General features: G+C 36.1%; 1 pseudogene; it reads left to right on the forward strand.

Moving 5' to 3' along the window:
• Positions 1-6,899: 6,899 nt before the first annotated feature.
• LOC113280951 lies at positions 6,900-14,917 on the forward strand (annotated as a pseudogene).
• The last annotated feature ends 4,545 nt before the right edge of the window (positions 14,918-19,462 follow it).

Below are 19,462 nucleotides of genomic sequence, written 5' to 3' on the forward strand. Positions count from 1 at the left end.
CTGACACTTTATTTAATTTCCAAGGATATCCTGCTCATCATGAAAATGTAAAAAAATATAGATGGAGTTATGGCTTAGCTGCCAATTTGATATCATGTATGCCATTTCGGATGATTATAAGTAACTAATAATTTCTATACACACCTAGATATACTTAGGTGTATATGATTTTATTTCTCATTTGCACTTTGGAAGGATATGGGTCAAGAGAATCGAAATTATGCGGATCAGTTCCATTTCTACATTAGCAGATCAGTTTAGCAACCACACAACAACATAACTATTTCAATCTTAATGCACATGCCTTCACCGTGTATACTCTAGGACTTTGACTAATTAATATTGTAACGACACATGAAATTGATTATTAATTATAAGGTTAGTCTTTGCGAATTATATTCTCTTTTATTGTTTTTAAGTTGTATTAGATTTCAATTCAAATTATTTTCTTTGACGGAGCCTTAAGTAATGACAAATACATAGAACTCTTTCCGAAATCTACAGTCCAACATCTCATTTCTAGGGGCTCTGATCATGGTCCCATTATCCTAAATACAATTTCTGATTTGAGGGACGAAGCTTATCCCTTTAAATGCTTTGGGGGACGGATGGAACATCCTGACTGCAAAGGAGTCATTAGAGAATCTTGGAAAACAAACCAACAAGGCTCTTCAAGTTACTCCTTTGCTACAAACCTCAAAAATGTAAAATATTCTCTATATAAATGGAATAAAAACATCTTTGATAAAATAAAACATAATATAGAAAAACTCAAGAATGAAATTGACATTTGGCTAATAACACCAACATATGCTATACCACTATACAGAGACTGGAACACTCTCTACACATGTGGCAAGGTGTAGAGGAGAAGTATTGGAAAACTAAGAGCTGAAATAATGTAATAAATTTAGGAGACAGAAATACGTTTTTTTTCATAATGCTGCTAGAATAAGATATAGGAGAAACAAAATTGATACTTTGAAAGATACTAATGGTAACTGGCTAAGTGAAAGAACTGCCATCTCTAGCTGTCTCACTAATCATTTTAAGAGTATAGCAACCACAACTGAACCAAAAATGAACATGGAATTTTTGAATCTCATCCCACAAACTATCTCCACAAGAGATAATACGATTCTGCTAGAGCTACCTTCAGCTGCTGAAGTTAAGAACACTCTGTTTAATATGGAAGGAAACAAAGTTCCAGGGCCAAATGGCTTCCCACCAAACTTTTTCCAAGACAATTGGGATGGGGAGGACTTCATAAAATTGGTCCAATTTTTTTTTGAAACAGGTTATATGCTTAAGGAAATAAATTCAACTTTTATCTCTCTAATCCCTAAAGTCCAGTTCCCATCCTCACCAGGGGACTTCAGACCGATCTCTCTATGAAACACAACTTACAAGCTAATATCAAAAATCTTAGCTCAGATAATGAACCATTTCTGAGCAAGATAATATCTCCTTATCGATCTGCTTTCATCCCAGGGAGGCAGATTAATGACAACACTATGGTAGCTCATGAGATCATTCATACATGATAAATAGGAGGGATAAGAAAAGAGTGGATAGGACTAAAAATTGACATTTCAAAGACTTTTGATAAAGTGGAATGGCATTTCCTATTGGCCATCCTAAGCAAAATGGGATTTCAGAAGATTGGTGGTCTAGTATTAACCAATGGATTTCCAACTATAGCTTAGCCATTCTGCTTAGTGGGGTCCCCTGTGAGTTTTTCAACCCCACTAGAGGACTCAGGTAAGGGGATCCTTTATCCCCCTGCCTCTTTATTCTATGCATGGAATTCTTCTCCAGAATGCTAATGCAAGCAGAATGAGAAGGCAGAATTCATGGAATCAAAATTGTTAAAAGGGCTCCACCCATTAGCCAGTCTGCTTTTTGCTGATGACTGCATCATTTTTTGCAAGGCAACAAAAACTGAGGCTGAAAACATTCTCAGTATAATTGATAAATTTATCTCTTGCTCAGGAAAAATGATAAATTTAGCAAAGTCTGGGATTTTCTTTAGCAATAATCCTTCCCCTCAAACTAGATTAGACATCACCGAAATAATGCAAGTTATCCATATCTCTCTTCAGCACAAATATCTTGGGTCACCTTTGTTTACCAATAAATTTAAAGTAAATGCATTTCACCCTGTGATTGATACCATGAAATACATAATGGAAGGATGGAACAATAAAACAATAAACCCAGTTGGAATTTTTTTTTAATAAAACATGTTACTTCCACTATGGAAAATTATCAACTGAGTACTTTCAAAATCCCAAAAACAACAATAGAAGAAATGAATAAAATCCAAAGAGATTTTTTCCGGGGAAAGGAGAAAGGAAAATCAAAAGGTGTTTACTTCAAAACTTGGAAAGGAGTCTTTAAACCCCTAGAGGAAGGTGGTTTAGGTTTCATTAACCTGGAAAAGTTCAATAGTGTTATCATATCTAAAGTAGGGTGGAAAATGTTGGAACAACGTAACACCTTAGGAGCCTAGGTTATGCAGGATAAATACTTCCATACAGAAGATATATTGCATATGTCTACTCTGCCCAAACCAACTGACTCTTGGGTGTGGAAAGGCATCCTATCTGGTATTTCCAATATTCAAAAGCATGGTAAGTGACAGATGGATCTGGTGCAAACATAAATATATGGACAGATAAATGGGTAACCAGCCTAGATGAGCTAATAATAAAACCCAATTATTGCCCAATTCATACTGAGAAAGTTGTTGACCTAATACTCAACAAAAATCAATGGAACAACTCTCTTATAGAGTGGATTTCAAATCTACCATAGCTACCAAGATAAAAAAACACAGTAATCCTTAGTGGTCATGAAGATAAAGTATTTTGGCCCCTTACTATAGATGGTAAGTTCACTGTAAAGTCTTTTTTATAATAAACTGACCCATTAAGGCCATCATGGTCAGAAAATAAAAAATTGGAGAGCTATTTTGATTTTGGAAGTCTCACCCTCGATAAAGGTCTTCTTATGGAAGGTGGCTCATTCGATCCTACCTACCGGGGAAAGAGTGGGAAAACATCTGAAGTATATAAATACCACATGAAAAATTTGCAATTGCTATTAGGAATCCATATCACACTTGTTCATCCATTGTACTTTGGTCCAACAAGTATGGAAGGAACTATTTTTCGATCCATATGATGTGGTAGGCCGAAAATGGGGTTTCCATGATTGGCTCACCTCCATTCTACTTGTTAAAAAACATGAGGAACATTCTATAGGATGCCAGAATTATGTGCAATAGTGATATGGCATGTGTGGAAGGCAAGGTGTAAATTGACTTTTGAAAAAAAAATACCAAAAGCTGAACTTATAGATAAGGATATCATTCTGTACATCAACACAACTAGAGCATCTAGTGACAAAAAGAAAAATAACCCAATGCATGTGGATTAACCAAAGATGAAGCTTAAGCTCAAGTTATAGAATTCGGAATAACTTGGAAATTCCCAAGGCTCTTCACTCTGAAAATAAATATTGCATACACCCACAACAATGTGAATAACACATTTGGAATGGGTCTGCTTCTTTTTGATCATACAGGAAACTACCGAGGATCTAGAGGTGTAAATTTCAGCAAAGCACACCAGACGCAATAAGGAGAAAAGTAGCAACTGATGCATACAACTGGGCAGCGGAATTAAGAAGCAGGATATATTATGAATCCAACTCTGGCCAACTAATAAAGCTAATCAGAAGTCTGCATGCTGCGAAGATTGGTGAAAGATTCACTCTGAACAACGATGAGAATGAAATTTTTGAGATTGTCACCTGGAGCACAATCAATGATAGGGAAAATCATCTGGCAGTTAATCTGGCTATGTTAAGCACAAAATGTAATATTGATAGGACATGGGACCAAAGCACTACAAACGGTCTAATTATGCACATCTCTGGAAACTTGCTTTATAGTCAGGCAGGAAATCAAAACAATGTTTCAGGAGCTAATGATCCAGATATGGATAACAATGCTTTAATTTTGGAGAGAACTTGCAATCTGATAGCCAGCACCAGTCTCAAACAATGTAAGTTTTGGGTTTTTCTTTCCCTCTTTTCTTATAAAAAAAGATTGACGAGTATAACCGGCAGTTCCTTTCATTATAAGGGTATTTTAGGTACTCATTTTTATGAGTTGTTATCCAGCTATTTAGGTTGCGTTTTGTTGTAATAGTCGGTATCAAATGAATTAATCAAAATTATCTTTCTCTCCCAAAATTCGCTCGATCTTTCCCTTCTATGTTTAATTCTTCTTCTAGCCCTCCACATTCGTCTTTTCTTCTCCAATAATCTCTGTCCTTAGAGGTTGAGAGCTATTTCTGCATATCAATTATAGTGTAGATGACTACATCCTGCAATTATGTCTCTACGTTATTTTCTTTATCACTACCAATAAACGTTTGCCAGTTTGTATTTGGTCTATAGATACCAGGATGACAAAATGAAGGATTGGATTTTCAGGTTACATAAACACCACTTTATATGTTTTGTATACAGTAAAACTTCGATAAATTAATAGTCTTGGGACTGCTAAATTCTATAAATTTAGCAAAGTATTAATTTATCAACAAATTAATAAGTTATTATTATATCTGAACATACCAAATTTAACTTTAAATTTCTAAAATAAGTGCGTAACATCAAATATCTAGAGATTTTATTGTTAATTCAATTATATTCTAATTATTTTATGGAATATTATGTGTTTAAATGTATATACTTTAATGTTAAAATCATAATAAATAAAAAACACAATAAAATTATTTTGGAACTTCCGAAGGGAATATAAAAAGTTAAAAGATGAAGTCTAATATATTATAAATGTATGCAAAACAAATAACCATGAATGTCTATTTTAATAATCTTCGGAATATAATGTTATTACATTGATTTTTAATTTATATATTAGTTAGGCCCTATTGAAAACTTAAAATTTGTATGGTCTTATAAATTCAACGAGGATATTAATTTAGGACACTGGTCCAAATTGAGACTGACAAAAAATATTATTTTAACGAAATTATTAATTTATCGCAGATTAATTTAACGAAGTTCTACTATATTTATATTTATAGCGCTGTAATTCTAGACATCGCTAGGGCTGTTCATGATCGGTTTTGGTTCGGTTTCTAGACAAACCAAAACCGAAACCAATACTATTGGTTTTTAAAAATCTAAACCAAACCAATCCATTAACCATTGGTTCGGTTTCCAAATGGTTCCAGTTGGTTTCGGTTTGTCCCGGTGGTTTTTGGTTAACCAATAATTATGTAAAACCAAAAAAAACAACACAAATTTACAGATATAAAAATCATAGTTGCTGATAGTACTGTTTTACACAAATTTACAGACAAAAAAAAAAATAAAAAATAAATATCAAGAATAGTTAAAGCTTACTCCAATTCTAGAGATCAAAAGAAGATATATAATATAGCTTAATTTAGTTATTGACAAATAAAAAAGAAGGAAGACGGGAAGAAAAAAGTCGAGTAGCAGCGGCTGTAGTTGGGGGTGGAGAAGGGATGCGACTGAGAGAAGGAGAAAGAGAAAGAGGGAGAGTATCATAATGAAATATTAGATTTAGGGTTTCTATTTATCCTCTAAATCAATGGGTAGAATCTATACTTGTAAATCTAAATCAACGGTAGAAATTAAGTTTAAAAATTAATCGGTTTTCCAATGGTTTTTGGTTCGGTTTTAGAGGTCAAACCAAACCAAAACCAACATTATCGGTTTTCCACTTTCTACACCGTAACCAATCCATTAGGAAATGGTTCGGTTTGGTCTCTTTCTAATTGGTCTGGTTTGGTCCGGTTCCAGCGGAAAACCGAAATCATGTTCATCCCTAGACATCGCATTTGTCCACGGCACAGGTGGGAGATAAGGGATTGGTTCCCACAATAAAAGATTGGATCCTATTTTTACCGATTTCCTCCGTAAATCGAGCTGAGACTAGATATTGTTGGAGTGGCAGTGGAGCTACTCCAGCTTGGGAGGTTTGTTAAGAGAAGTGGGTCCGGCTGTGCCATATATAAAAAAAACTAAAAAAATCTCTGAATATTTTATTTTTTATATTCTCTTTTGTTTTCTAATCTTTTTTTCTCGAAGCATTTCTTTTCTAAGATATGTTCTTCTCTCTCGACTTCTCCTCTGAACTAGAAACTCTCCTCGCCTCTCATATCTTCTATGTTCTTTTCTTTCATTTGAAGGTAAGGGTCCCTCCTATTTCATTTGTAGTCTAACTGCTTTTATGGAGTGATTGTGGGGATTATTTTTTCTGTCGGGTTAAGGTTTTAATTTGATTCCAAGGATTTACGGTACTCATTTTCATCTTCTTGTTGCAAAGTTTGAAACTTTACCGGTGATAAGAGTTGAGTAGAGTCTAACCAGGGGTTAGTCCACGAATGAGTTTGGGGGAGTTTAATGTATTTTGAATCTTGGGGATTTTGAGGGAGTGTAAGAAAGTGTGGGGAGTTTGAGAGAGTTTGGTGTTTTGAGTGTGAGAAGTTTGAGAGACTCTCCAGAAGTCTCTACTTTTTTTGAGAGATTTGGAGTGAGGAAAAAATACACTATAAACTCCCTAGAACTCCCCAGAACTTCCCCCAAAACACCAACTCCCTGACATTCTAATTTTAACAACTAACAGGGAGTTTGAGAGTTTCTTTCAAACTCCCCCACGACTAACAGGGTTTTCTAGGGAGTTTGGGAGACTCTCCTAAACTCCCCCACGACTAACAGAGATTTCGAGAGACTTCTTTAAACTCCCCCACGACTAACAGGAAAAAACCAAACTACACCCAACTCCCTTAACTCCGTTGAGGACTAACACCCTTTAATTATTTCCGAAGTCTTTAGTTTTCTTCGTAGAATACGATGAGATCCCGTTGTTCCACTGGATTTGACATGATCAAACCTATATTACCAATTGATGTGGCTATTAGATTGCTTTAGCTGTTTTGATGTTTAGGCTTTGATCCGATCTGCTTAATTTCTTAGTATCCCTTTTATTTTCTCGATTGTTTAATGGGCAGAAATTAAAAAGTTTGGATCTGAAATTGGATTCATGGTTGTCCCGACTCTGTGATCCTAAACTCTTTATGCATAGGTCTACGGTAGTCCCTCGTAATTCCTTTTGAAGTTTATTTTTTCTAATATTAATTTTTGTTGCTTAATTTTTTTTCTCTCAGAAAAAATGAAGAAAAGAAACGTCGTTTGCATCTCTTTTAACGTGGGCCACCAGAAGACACGATTGACCAAAGAACGGTGGTGATCCACAAGTTTTATGGATTTATTTTAGGTAAGTAAAGATGATGATGCTTATTCTTGTTCCTTTTTGTGTTCTAGGAGGAGTTAGAAACCTGATACGCGCAGGATTTGTCTGGCTTAGTTTCCAGATGTAGGCCAATCTCTGGCGGTATCTTCCAGAAACGCGTTTACGTATGTGTATATATAGGAGTAAGTTATATCCTGCATGTATAATTTTATTTGAACATCTCGTAAGAAAACCCTATTTATCAACACCAAAGCTTAGAAAGAGATAAAGTTGAAAAAAATCATGGAGGGATTTGGTGTTATAGGTAATGAGTTATTATTACCTAAGTTTCCTCCTCTCACGGGTTGTACTAGTCATCCTATTATGGGCAATGAGTTATTACTTTCTGAGATATTGACTAGGGTCCCTGTAAAACCACTCATGAGGTTCAAGTGTGTATGCAAACAATGGTACTCCTTGATACATACAGATCGAAGCTTCATCGATTTACACTTCACACGATCAAAAGCATGTAATTTTGCTGCTGGTGACGGTAGTGTCTCCCTTTTTAGGTGCTGGTATCAACTTCGTGTTTTCTCCTCAGCTGAACTATTACTGTCTCAAGGAGGAGTAAAGACTGTTGAAAGGGAAATATCTATACCGGGATCTTGTTTAGCACACGTTTTTGGAGCTGTCAATGGGTTGATTTCTGTAGTAGAACCCAGCACATGTTCTATTCGTGTGTTTAATCCGAGCACGGGACAGTCAACGCCTTGGATAAAATCCATGATTAAACAACTGAATGAAAATCCGCAGGAGGAAATACTAGTTATAGATAAAGATGGTGATTATGCAACTCACAAGGTTACTTATGGTCGTGGACCGTGGGATTACTTTGGGTATGATCCTGCCGCTAAAGAACACAAAGTGATTACTATCTGGACCAAGCGAGTATCCAACTGGCGCGGATTTTCACCTTGTGGAACTGTGTGTGAGGTCATGACAGTTGACGGCAGACAACGCAACAACAATCTATTATGGAGAAGGCTTGATGACGAGCTCTCACTTCCGCCAACAATTTCACCGTTGTACTTCTCATCATCCCTTTATGCAAATGGTTGCATTTATTGGTTAACTCGCGCAACTCCTGATAAGGAACCTTTGGTTGTCGAATTTAATGTCGGGAGCGAAAAATTTAGAGTAATTTCAATTCCCAATTACATCATTGAAGAAATTCGTGATCCTTATGATAGTAGGTTGATACAAATCGGTGGTCGTTTAGCTGTGTTAGCTTTCAAGTTAAGGTGGGATACAAATGTTTCTCATCCTTTAAGTAATAACAACACATCAATGAAGATGTGTGTGTTATATGATGATGGCGATGATGTTCAACACAAGAAACTGACAGATATCAGTAATGCAACAACGTCTATAAGCAGCGCAGGCACTGTTAGTAATTTCTATTGGATAGAAGAGACCTTCATAGTACCGCCTTTTGAATGTAAACTGCTAATATATAATTCCATTTTAGCTGTTCCGGATACAGATTTGTTCATCATAAAATCCGAAGAAGGAGATGATCTGTCATTCTATTTTTACGACTGGAGGAAGAAGAGTTTTAGCAAGGATGTGCAGTTTATTCTGAAAGATCAAAAGTCTCACTTTCGTGAACCACTTCCGTTTGGGGCTTTCATTTACAAAGAAAGCCTCCTGCCTGTGCCCACTAGAGAAGTTTAGACCAATAGGAATCTTGGACTTCTTTTTTGCTGTTTTTGGTACTCTTTGTTCTTTGTTACTAGTGAAGAGATGCAAATTCTAAAATGGATGTTTGATCTGATTTGATTTGTTTCTTTTGGTAATCTCTTCTCTTTTCGATGGTGAAGTCAGACTTCTTCAAATGGTAGTCTTATTCAATTCTGGACCTTGGTAATTGGTCTCCATTACCCTATATATTTCTTCCACGTCCGATTGTTCTTAGCATCAAAAATGAATAGCATTGAATGTTAACATTTTAAATTTCTGAACTGGATGTTGTAGTATATAACGGTGGCATGTGCTTTACATTTTTCATGAATAGTGGCAAAGTTAACGTTCTGTTTAATGAAGATTTGAAAATATTATCGGGTTTAATATTTGTGCATTTGGTTTCTTTTTATAGGTTTATTGGGTTTGTCTGGGCGAGTTGGATGCAGGGAAATATTGGATTAGGTATAGTCTTTTAGTTGTTCCTTTGCCTTTTTTCTGTACTTAGAGCTGCCTTCTTATATTGAGATAGTAGATGTTCTAAATTTTAGTAGATGTTGTATTTATATCGTCCTCTTATTTTACTGACCTGCAACTGAAAGTTTATTGACAAGCTCCAGTTTTGGAAAATGCAGTTGCATAAGACAATATGAATTTGGTGTTCTAAAAGTTTTTGGTGTTACTGCTTCTGTGCTCAAAATGAGGTCTGTGTTTTTATATATTCGTGGAAGTTCTTGTTCTAGATGATAAGAAGCTGGGATGTCAACTTGTCGTTAGAGAAGATTTGATTGGCCAATCTGCAAATGATGCTGCTAAGGCTGAGATGGTTCTATTATTTCTGCCTCAAAACATCTATTCTATATCTATGTTACTCGTATGATTTTGATTTTATCATCTCTTCATTGATGACTTCGTACCCAGAGGAAAAGGTTTTCCCTTTTCTATCTTCAAAGTTTAAGTCTCAGGTCCCATTGGTAATAATAGAATATATATTTTATTAGTATTGTTATTATTGATCCAATTCGTGATTGTAAAGGTGGAATTTAGTTCAGATCTTCTTTATGTTGGGGACTTCATTTTTGAACTGTATGATATTATCAAGGCTAAAGGAATAGTTTTTTTTTTCTTCTTTAAACTCTGGAAGTAGGTTGTTGATTCAATAATTTGGACATGAGAAGCTCTTCGTCGAATCAATACATTGTCAATTTTGGCCGTAGACAGACGCCGCCGCTTAGTTTGTTGTTATTGTGTTCTGTTTGCGTCGTAGTCGTAATTGTCGTCTTGGGATCTACTTCTTCAAAAAGTTTAAGAGGGTTTGGATACGTCGGGGATACCGGATTATTATAACAACTACAGAAAGTTAAAAGAACAAGCAGTGAGTGATTTCTTGGAGGTAAGATCACTTTCGTTAGGGATAACTAATACAAGAGAGTTTGAGTTATGTGGTAAGGATAGAGAGAATCATGTACCTTGCTATAATGTATCGGAAAATTTGTTAGCTGGGTTTCACCATGGAGAAGAATTTGATTGGCATTGTGAGGTTTCATCCGTGGGGCAGCGTTGTTTGGTGCGGCCTCCAAAGGACTATAAGATACCACTGAGATGGCCAGCTGGTAAGGATATTATATGGAGTGGCAATGTCAAGATAACGAAAGACCAATTCCTGTCTTCTGGAAGCATGAATAAAAGGTGCATTTCTTGATAATTCCTTGTCTATTTTGTCCTTTTCTGTTATGAAAATGAAACAACTGCTATAACACCTGTCGTACAATGATTTCCACCAATATATACCCAGAGAAAGTTAAAGTGTATCAGGTATTTCAAAGCTTAAAAGATGGTTTCTACTTGATGGTTAATTGTTTGTTCGTGATACATTGTAGATTAATGTTATTAGAAGAAAATCAAATTGCTTTTCATTCTGAGGATGGTATGAACATTGATGGTGTGAAAGATAACTCTCGCCGGGTCGCAGAGATGATAGGTCTGGGGAGTGACGCTGAATTTCGCCAAGCTGGAGTAAGTCTTTCTTTTCAGACTTCTTACTCCTTGAATCACTGATGGTCTAACAGTTGGTATGGGGAGTTGCTATACCATAACTGTACATAGATACGAATTTCCTAGATACTTATCAAGAATAAATTTGTCGCTGGGAACAGAAGTATTCCACTATTCGCTCATTCCTGTTTTACGCGTACGGACTTTCTTGTATATTTTTAGAATCTAATACCCCGATGCCATCTACAGGTGCAAACTGTACTTGATATTGGTTGTGGATTTGGTAGCTTTGGAGCTCATTTGCTGTCACTAAACTTAATGACTGTTTGTATAGCGGCATATGAAGTGTTTGGGAGTCAAGTCCAACTGGCTCTTGAGAGAGGTCTTCCAGCTATGATCAGTGACTTCATTTCTAAACAATTACCATATCCATCATTGTCGTTTGACATAGTCCATTGCGCTCAGTGTGGTATCACATGGGACAAGAAAGGTACATCTCGAGTTGTTTCGCATTAACGTATTAAGCAGTTCTTTGTCTCTTAACTTAGCCTAATTTCAGAGTGTTTTAGAATGGAAGAAATCCTATGGACCATAGGAAGAACTGTTTTCTATCATGACCTTGCTTTCTTAAAATTGATGTCGAAAACATGCCGTATTGATGATAGGTTATACCTGAAACAATCCTATATTTTAAGGTTTCCTTCTAGACAAATCTATGTTGTTCATGGGGAATACTTGTAACTAGGATCAACTTGATATATAGTGTTTCCAGCAGTACAGTAAGTCTAGTCCTTCTATGCATCTGGTGCAAGGAGGGAATAGTGTTGAGCTTAGCAGTTTCCCGTGCGAAGCATTTGTAGGACGTGAAAACCGTAGTCAGTTTCAGAATTAGGTAGGAAAGCTCCTAGTACCATTTTACAGAGACACAGGGCTGCAGGAATACTATGTCGAATTGTCATGAGAAAACGTGCATCTGAGAAACCTGGTGGCTAATGTTGAGTTATGGTATCTATACCCAATTGCTAGACTAACCAACTGGGAGACATTCGTGGACATATTATAAGATTTCCAAGTTTATATCAATTGGTAACTTCACGAATAGTTCACTTATGGTTAAAGTTGATGTCAGCATCCAAGATGTCGGATCAACTTTCATCAACTTGCTGCGGATACCTGCTGTCATATTATGGATCTCTAGGATTTTTGTGAACCTCACTATTGTTATAAAGAGCTGTTTGACTCCAGAAATGGCTCACTTTACCAGTTCCAGTGTCATGCATGGCCTGGTACTAGACGTTGCCTCACATATCCTGTATCACCCTTGTTAAAAACACCTTACTAGAGACTTTATAGTTTATATATTAATAGCTGTCAGCTGATACTCTACTACATCAATAAAATAACATTTATTTGAACAATATTATCATTATGCAGCACTTGAAAGTGCATGCTGTCTTCCATGTTGTGGGTCCTTACTCCTAACCAAGTGAGGATGTACTTAACTGTCAAGTTTTAGAATAAAATTCAAAATTAAGATGTAAAATAGTATATATTACTGGGGGTAAGAGCTAATATAGGCAGCACAAGAATTTAGTAGCCAGCTCTTGTTGCAACAACTAGTCAACACATGCATTATGTTAATATAATGAAATATCTGTATTATGCTACTATCTTTCAAGTTGACAGTGTGCTGTGAAACAGATGGGGCTTTTCTAATTGAAGTTGACCGCTTGCTCAAGCCTGGAGGTTACTTTGTTTTAACATCGCCTACAACTAATCCTCAGGGAGGTTCTTTGAATTTAAAAAAGGTGACCGTATCCACACCGCTTGAGGAGTTTACTGAAAGTATCTGCTGGAGTCTACTGGCTCAGCAGGAAGAGACTTTTGTTTGGCAGAAAACTTTAGATGTTCAATGTTATGCATCTCGGTAAGGACATTACTGACTACATTTCTTCTTTTCTCCTCTAAATGCGTAAGCAGTTAATAATGTATTTTACCATCAGTTTGTCTTAATTTGTAGAACCAATGTTCGTCACACAATATAATTAATGTGAAATCTTCTGTTTTCCAATGCAGCAAGGAGGGTAGTGCACCTCCAATTTGTAAAGCAGATTTTGATGGTCAGTCTTATTATCAACCTCTGCGACCGTGTTTAAGGGGAACTACCAGCAAAAGCTGCATTCCCATACAAAACAGGTCTACCGGTTCTCATCTGAGCTCAGTCGAGCTTGAAGTTCATGGAAAGTATCGTTCTGAAACAGAGTGCTTTTGTGAGTTTAGTGTTCGAGTACTTGTTCCCAAAATATGAATCCTCCCGGGCCTAATATATAGGGATGGTCAGAGCAGTACTTTGGTGCTGTTTTAGTGTATTGATTTTCATGTATTCGCGCAGGAATACAGCCTGATGATTTTCAAGAGGACATGGAGCTTTGGAGGTCAGCTCTGAGGAACTACTGGTCATTGCTGACGCCTTTGATTTTCTCGGATCATCCAAAGAGGCCTGGTGATGAAGACCCATTACCTCCATTTAACATGATACGCAATGTGATGGACATGAATATGCTCATTACAGAGGTTTAAATGTTGCACTTCTAGAAGAAAAAAAGTCAGCTTGGGTTATGAATGTTGTCCCAGTTAGGAGCGCAAATACTCCTTCAGTCATACTTGATCGAGGTTTTGCTGGTGTTCTACATGATTGGTAAGATCACTTTTGCTTTTTAATCCAGTAAATAGTGCAGGAGCCTCTAGGTTGTCCTTTTGAGTATTTAATGGCTATTAAACTTGAGGCCTTTCAAGATGCATAAAAAAGATGCCTTCAACAGTGACATGAAGGATTAGCACATTGACTCCGTCGTCATCTCTCCCTAATTCCTTGTCTCATCATGTAGCTATTAACTGGGATATGTGTTTTTTTTTTTGTTAAAGAAAAGAAGGGTATTCCCTACCCTTAAGGGTTATGCTTTGAGCGTTACATCCTCATCTCATTGTAGCATGCTTCACATGTAGGGGACACCTTGCCAGTAGATAGGTTGTTTCTCCCCCTAAGACCCCGACTTTAATGGAAAATTCCTTGTTGAAAACAATGACTTAGTAATCCTTGTAGAGTTGTTGTACTGTTTAAAAACCTGATAAACCTCATTAATTGTGTGCAGGTGTGAACCCTTTCCAACATATCCCAGAACATATGACATGCTTCATGCGAATGGCCTCCTTACATACTATAAGTCAGAAAACTGTGAAATTTCGGATTTATTCTTGGAAATGAACCGTATTCTGCGCCCTGAGGTAAATTACTTGAGTTGGTTCATTCTCGTTCTTCAGCTCTAAACTTTAAAAGTTGTATTCTCTCAACTCCCTGTTCAATTTGTTCTACGGTAATTGAAATCTCAAGCATTTTCGTTGTCTGTGGTAGCATTTCGTGTGGTTTGCTTGAACTGCATGCAATTTTTTGTTTGTAAGGGTGCATTTTATGGATCTTTGGATTTTTACACGAAGTTTTATGGCTGTCAGGGGTGGGTTGTCCTACGTGATAAATTTCAAGCTATAGAGAAAGCACGTTCTCTTGCTACACAAATCAGATGGGAAGCACGAGTCAGTGAACTGAAATTCTTTTCATGGTGACATTGTTGGAAAACGATTAATAAAAAAATAATTTTTTAAAGTTTTAATAAAAAATTATAATTTATTGTGTTCTTTTGTGAATGAAACTTTTTAGTCCCACATTGTGGAGTTTCCAATTTTTAATAGTTTTAAGAAACTATATAAACTTTTTAGTCTCACATCGATGAGTTTTTCTTCTTAAGTTGTATTTGTCAATTATATAAACAAATTCACTATTTTTGTAAAATCTATGGGAAAGGGGTTGCTCTATATTTAGAGGGACCCCAAGGGAAAAAAATATTTTATATTGTTTTCTCAAGCGTTCGAGATTTTCCTTTATGGTTTTTTTCGGAGTTGCCAAGCTCAAGTTGAGTATCTACTACATATGCTAGTAGTAGGTGTATTAGGGTGTTTTATCCTGGAGATATCCGTCCTGTGAGGGCTATAGCATCACTCTTGAGTGTAGCCGGACGCTAATGTCTTAAGGGCAACGTGTTGAACACGTGACTCACTCTGTTTTTCCAAAGTTTTGCCTTGTTGCTGTTGCGGAGATATGGGGAGCTCATTCGTTTCATCAAATTGATCACTTCCATTATAAAGGAGCTAAGTATCAATAACTTTTGCTTATTTGATTTTTCCTTGTTTTTGATTATTGCACCCAACAATCTTAAGACATTATAATTTGTAATAATCGAAAAATGGTTGGTTGGTTTGTGAATCATGGATGTTAATTGTGGAGTGAAAAACAAAAATAATTTTTTGGTCAGCTGTAGAGTTTCGAGATTATCTATTAACCTAAAAGGAATTTCGATGAACCCTTTTCACACAACGTAGTAGACATCATGATAGTTACCCACGTAAAATTTCAGAATTTTTGGAGTTGTAAAAATATTTTTTTGATATTTTACAAAACAGACAAATGTTCCTGAAAAATTCTGACGGGCAAACTTTTGTTGTTAACTAAAGTATTTTTTATGGGGTAATCATGAGTTTTTTGATATGGTGGTTCAAACGAAGTTTGTAAATCTAGATATTATCTTCAAAACTCATATTTTATCTTCCGTTTCGGAACTAAGGTTTGTGAGATGTTGTGTATTAGGTGATTGGGAAATTACCGTGTCCGTGGTCAGAGTATAAACGAAGATTGTGACATGAAATTGAAAAAGAACATGGCTACCAGGCGCATGTGGATGAATACAAGTCTTCCAAAGCTGATAAAGACGGGAATATCAAACACAACTCTAACCGTAGTCTTCATAAGAAAGGTATGTTTCGTAAAACTGAATCCGGCGTTACTTTAATTAAGGGTGATTGTTATGTTTGTAAAATTCCGGGTCATACGGTAGTAAAGTGTAGACAACATAAAACCTTAATAAGTAGAAAGTTAATGCTAATTTAGTTGAAACAAATTAGAACGAGTTTATTGACATGATGTCGGAAGTTATTTTAACAACCAATGTGAGAGACTAGAAGGTGGATTCTGGAGCCACCAAGAATGTTTGTTGAAACAGAGACCTGTTCACCTCCTATCAAAGGATAGGGGATGTCGAGAAACTATTTTTGAGTAACTCATCTGCAATAGAGGTTGCATAAAAGGAAAAGGTCGAGTAGATCTCATATCTGTAATACTCTCACATTGAATGAAGTTTTCATGTTCCAAGCATATGCAAGAATCTTGTATCTTGTTCTATTGTAGATGGAAAAAAATTTAAGATCTTAATTGAATCTGGAAAACTTGTTGTAACAAGACAGTTATTTTTTAAGCAAGAGTTATAGGACTTTGGGTATATATAAGCTTAACGGAAAAATCTGATGATGTGAACATAGTTGATTCTTGTGCTTTCTTTATGTGATTGATTGTTTTATGTGGTAAGCTTGTAACCGTAAACTTATAAGTGAATGCTTAACTGGATAGCATGGGCTGCGTACCCAAATTTAGTTTGGACTTTGAACACAAAAGTGAAATCCGTGAAGATTCAAATATGCTTTAAAACCTTTTAGCACAAATGTTCAGAGTAATTCTAAGGCTTTAGAATTAATTCAGTTAGGCCTAGATGACATGAGTTCAACCCAAAATCACTATGGTAAAAGATGGTTTATAACTTCCGTAGATGATTGTACGAGGTACTGTCTTGTATACTTGCTTAGGGATAAGGATGATGCCTTAGAAGCCTTAAGATGTATAAACTTGAAGTTCAAAACCAATTAGAAGCCTTGAACATAACAACTGTATCCTTAAGAAGATGATAATTGTCATGTTGATTAGTTCAGGATTACCTGCGGCCTTGTGGGGGGAGGCAGTCATGTTAACTAGTATATCCTGAATAGAGTACCCTTAAGGATCAGATAAAACTCCATATGATTTATGGATAGGTAGATGACCTTCTTATGAATGTGTCGAAGTGTGGGGGTGTTTGACTAAGTTTGCCATTCGTCTTCCTAAAAGAAGTAGATAGAAACCAAAAATGTTGATTGTGTCTTCATATAAGGTATGCTGAGTATACTTCTACATATAGATTTTTGGTTGTGTGTTCTGATTTTTCGGACTTTGGTGTGTTTTTTCTGACTTTGTTGTGAATAATATTACATAATCTAGGGATGCTGAGTTCTTTGAACATGTTTATTCTTAAACTTGTACCTCATTAGAGATGTGTTGTTGATCCCCTAGATTTATTTTCAAATAGTCAGAAATTATCTTAAAGGAAGATAAAGTTAAGGTTGAGCCTAAGAGAAGTAAAACAATTAGACATGATACTTCTTATGAAGCCGACTTCATAACATGCCTAGCTTAGTCTAATCCCTGGACTTGTAAAGAATCCTTGATATCTACTGAAACCCCATTCTGGTAAGAAGCTTCATTTAGTGAAATGGACCAAGTCCGTCGGAACCTGACTTGGGAGGTTTATAGTTTACCTCCAGAGAGTAAGATCATGAGATGCAAATGAGTCGTTAAGAGGAAACATTAAGTATATGGAACTGTAGAAAAATATTAGGCTAAGTTGGTAGCTAAAGGCTATAAACTAAAAGAAGGTGTATATTTCCTTGATTCTTATTCACATGTGACGAGATTTACTTCCGTTGAGATGCTAATTGTTATTGCTGTCACAAACAAATTAGAGATACATCATATGGATGTTAAGACAACTTTTCTAAAATCGTGAATTAGATAAAGAAATTTACATACACCAACTTGAGGACTTTGTAGTGAAAGGTTATGATGACAAAGTTTGTAAGTTCAACAAAATTTTGTATGGTTTATAAAATAAGCACGTAAACAGTGACATGGAAAATTTGATCATGTGATAATGTGTAGTGGATTTAAGTTAATGAATCTGACAAGTATATTTACAAGTAACTTGTTAAGGATGACTGTGTGATTGTATGGCTGTATGTTGATGATATGCTTATACTTGATACAAACATAGACGTGATTAATTCCACTAAAAACATGCGCTGAATGAGAACGTTGACTTGAAAGACTTAGGCCCCGTTGATGTAATCTTAGGGATGAGGATTGGAAAATAATCTAGCATATGTAGTCTTAGTCATTCTCATTATTTTGAATTTAAGCTTAAGATACAATCAGTGTGATTGTAAGCCTGCTTGTACTCCGTACGATTATTCTTGTAGACTCAAGAAAAAAGGATAATGGAGTATCTTAACTTGAATACTCAAGAGTTATAGGATGTCTGATGAATTTAATGAACTGTAAGAGTCCAGACATTGCCTATATTGTGAGTAAGTTAAGTAGATATAATTGTAGTCCAGAGCAATAGCATTCAGATGCACTGAGTAGAGCATTATGATATCTAAAATACTCTATTACCTTTTATTTGATTTATCAAAGGTATCTTGTTGTCCTTGAGGGACTTTATGATGTAAACTGGATAGTTGACTCAGAGGAGTCTAAGTCTACGAGTGGATATGTTTCACTCTAGCATCAGGGTTTGTTTATGGAAGATTTACAAACAAACATATATTGCTCAATTCATTATGGAATCTGAGAGTATTGAGTTAGATAAAGCACGAGAGGGGGCCGAGTGCCTAAGATGATTTTTAGAAGACATTCCTCTCTGGCATAGGCCTGTGCCAGCTATATCTATACATTGTGTTAGCCAAGCTATAATAGCTAAAGCTGAAAATAACTAATCTCAATCGGCGTTATTTACATTGATTGGATAAAGTCCAAGGAGAATATCGCGCAATCTTGGACGAAAGGTGTATCCCAAGAGATGGTTAGAACTGCATCGAGGGGGAAGGGGCTTAATCTCATAAATTAAACTTGCCATGAAGGATACTCAACCTTGCTGACTGGAGATCCCAAGATCAAGATTTCGAATGAGACAACTAATTTTTGGTGGGTAAAGGTAAACACTATCAGAGAATTTTATTCTCTGTCCCTTCCTTATGGTGTAGACGTGATAGTGTGACTGCATGTGAATGATGACTTTTAAGAAGTCTTGAAGTGGGGTATAGCAGTAACACTCTTTATGGAAACTCACCTATCTGAATGAGGAAGTGGGCCGCTTCCTATGAGAATATGAGCTTTGATTCTCTAGAGCATTCTGAGAAACAAGATATGTCCAGGGCCAAATTGGACAAAACGGCACGAGCTTGGCAGCAATCTTGGAGATATCACCCGTGGTTGTTATCGCGAATTACATCAAATGCTAGCAGTTCAAGACATAGTTCACTGTCTCTAGCAAGTAATTCCGGTAATATCTCACTAAGTAAAGGTTCAAGACCTCATGGACACCTCTGCCTAAAATGGTATTTTCTGCGCTTTTTATGTGATTTTCGTTGTGATGGTTTTGGTATTACTGGAACTTA

The sequence above is a fragment of the Papaver somniferum genome, chromosome 5 (assembly GCF_003573695.1).
Source record: "Papaver somniferum cultivar HN1 chromosome 5, ASM357369v1, whole genome shotgun sequence".
In the NCBI taxonomy this organism is placed as follows: Eukaryota; Viridiplantae; Streptophyta; class Magnoliopsida; order Ranunculales; family Papaveraceae; genus Papaver; species Papaver somniferum.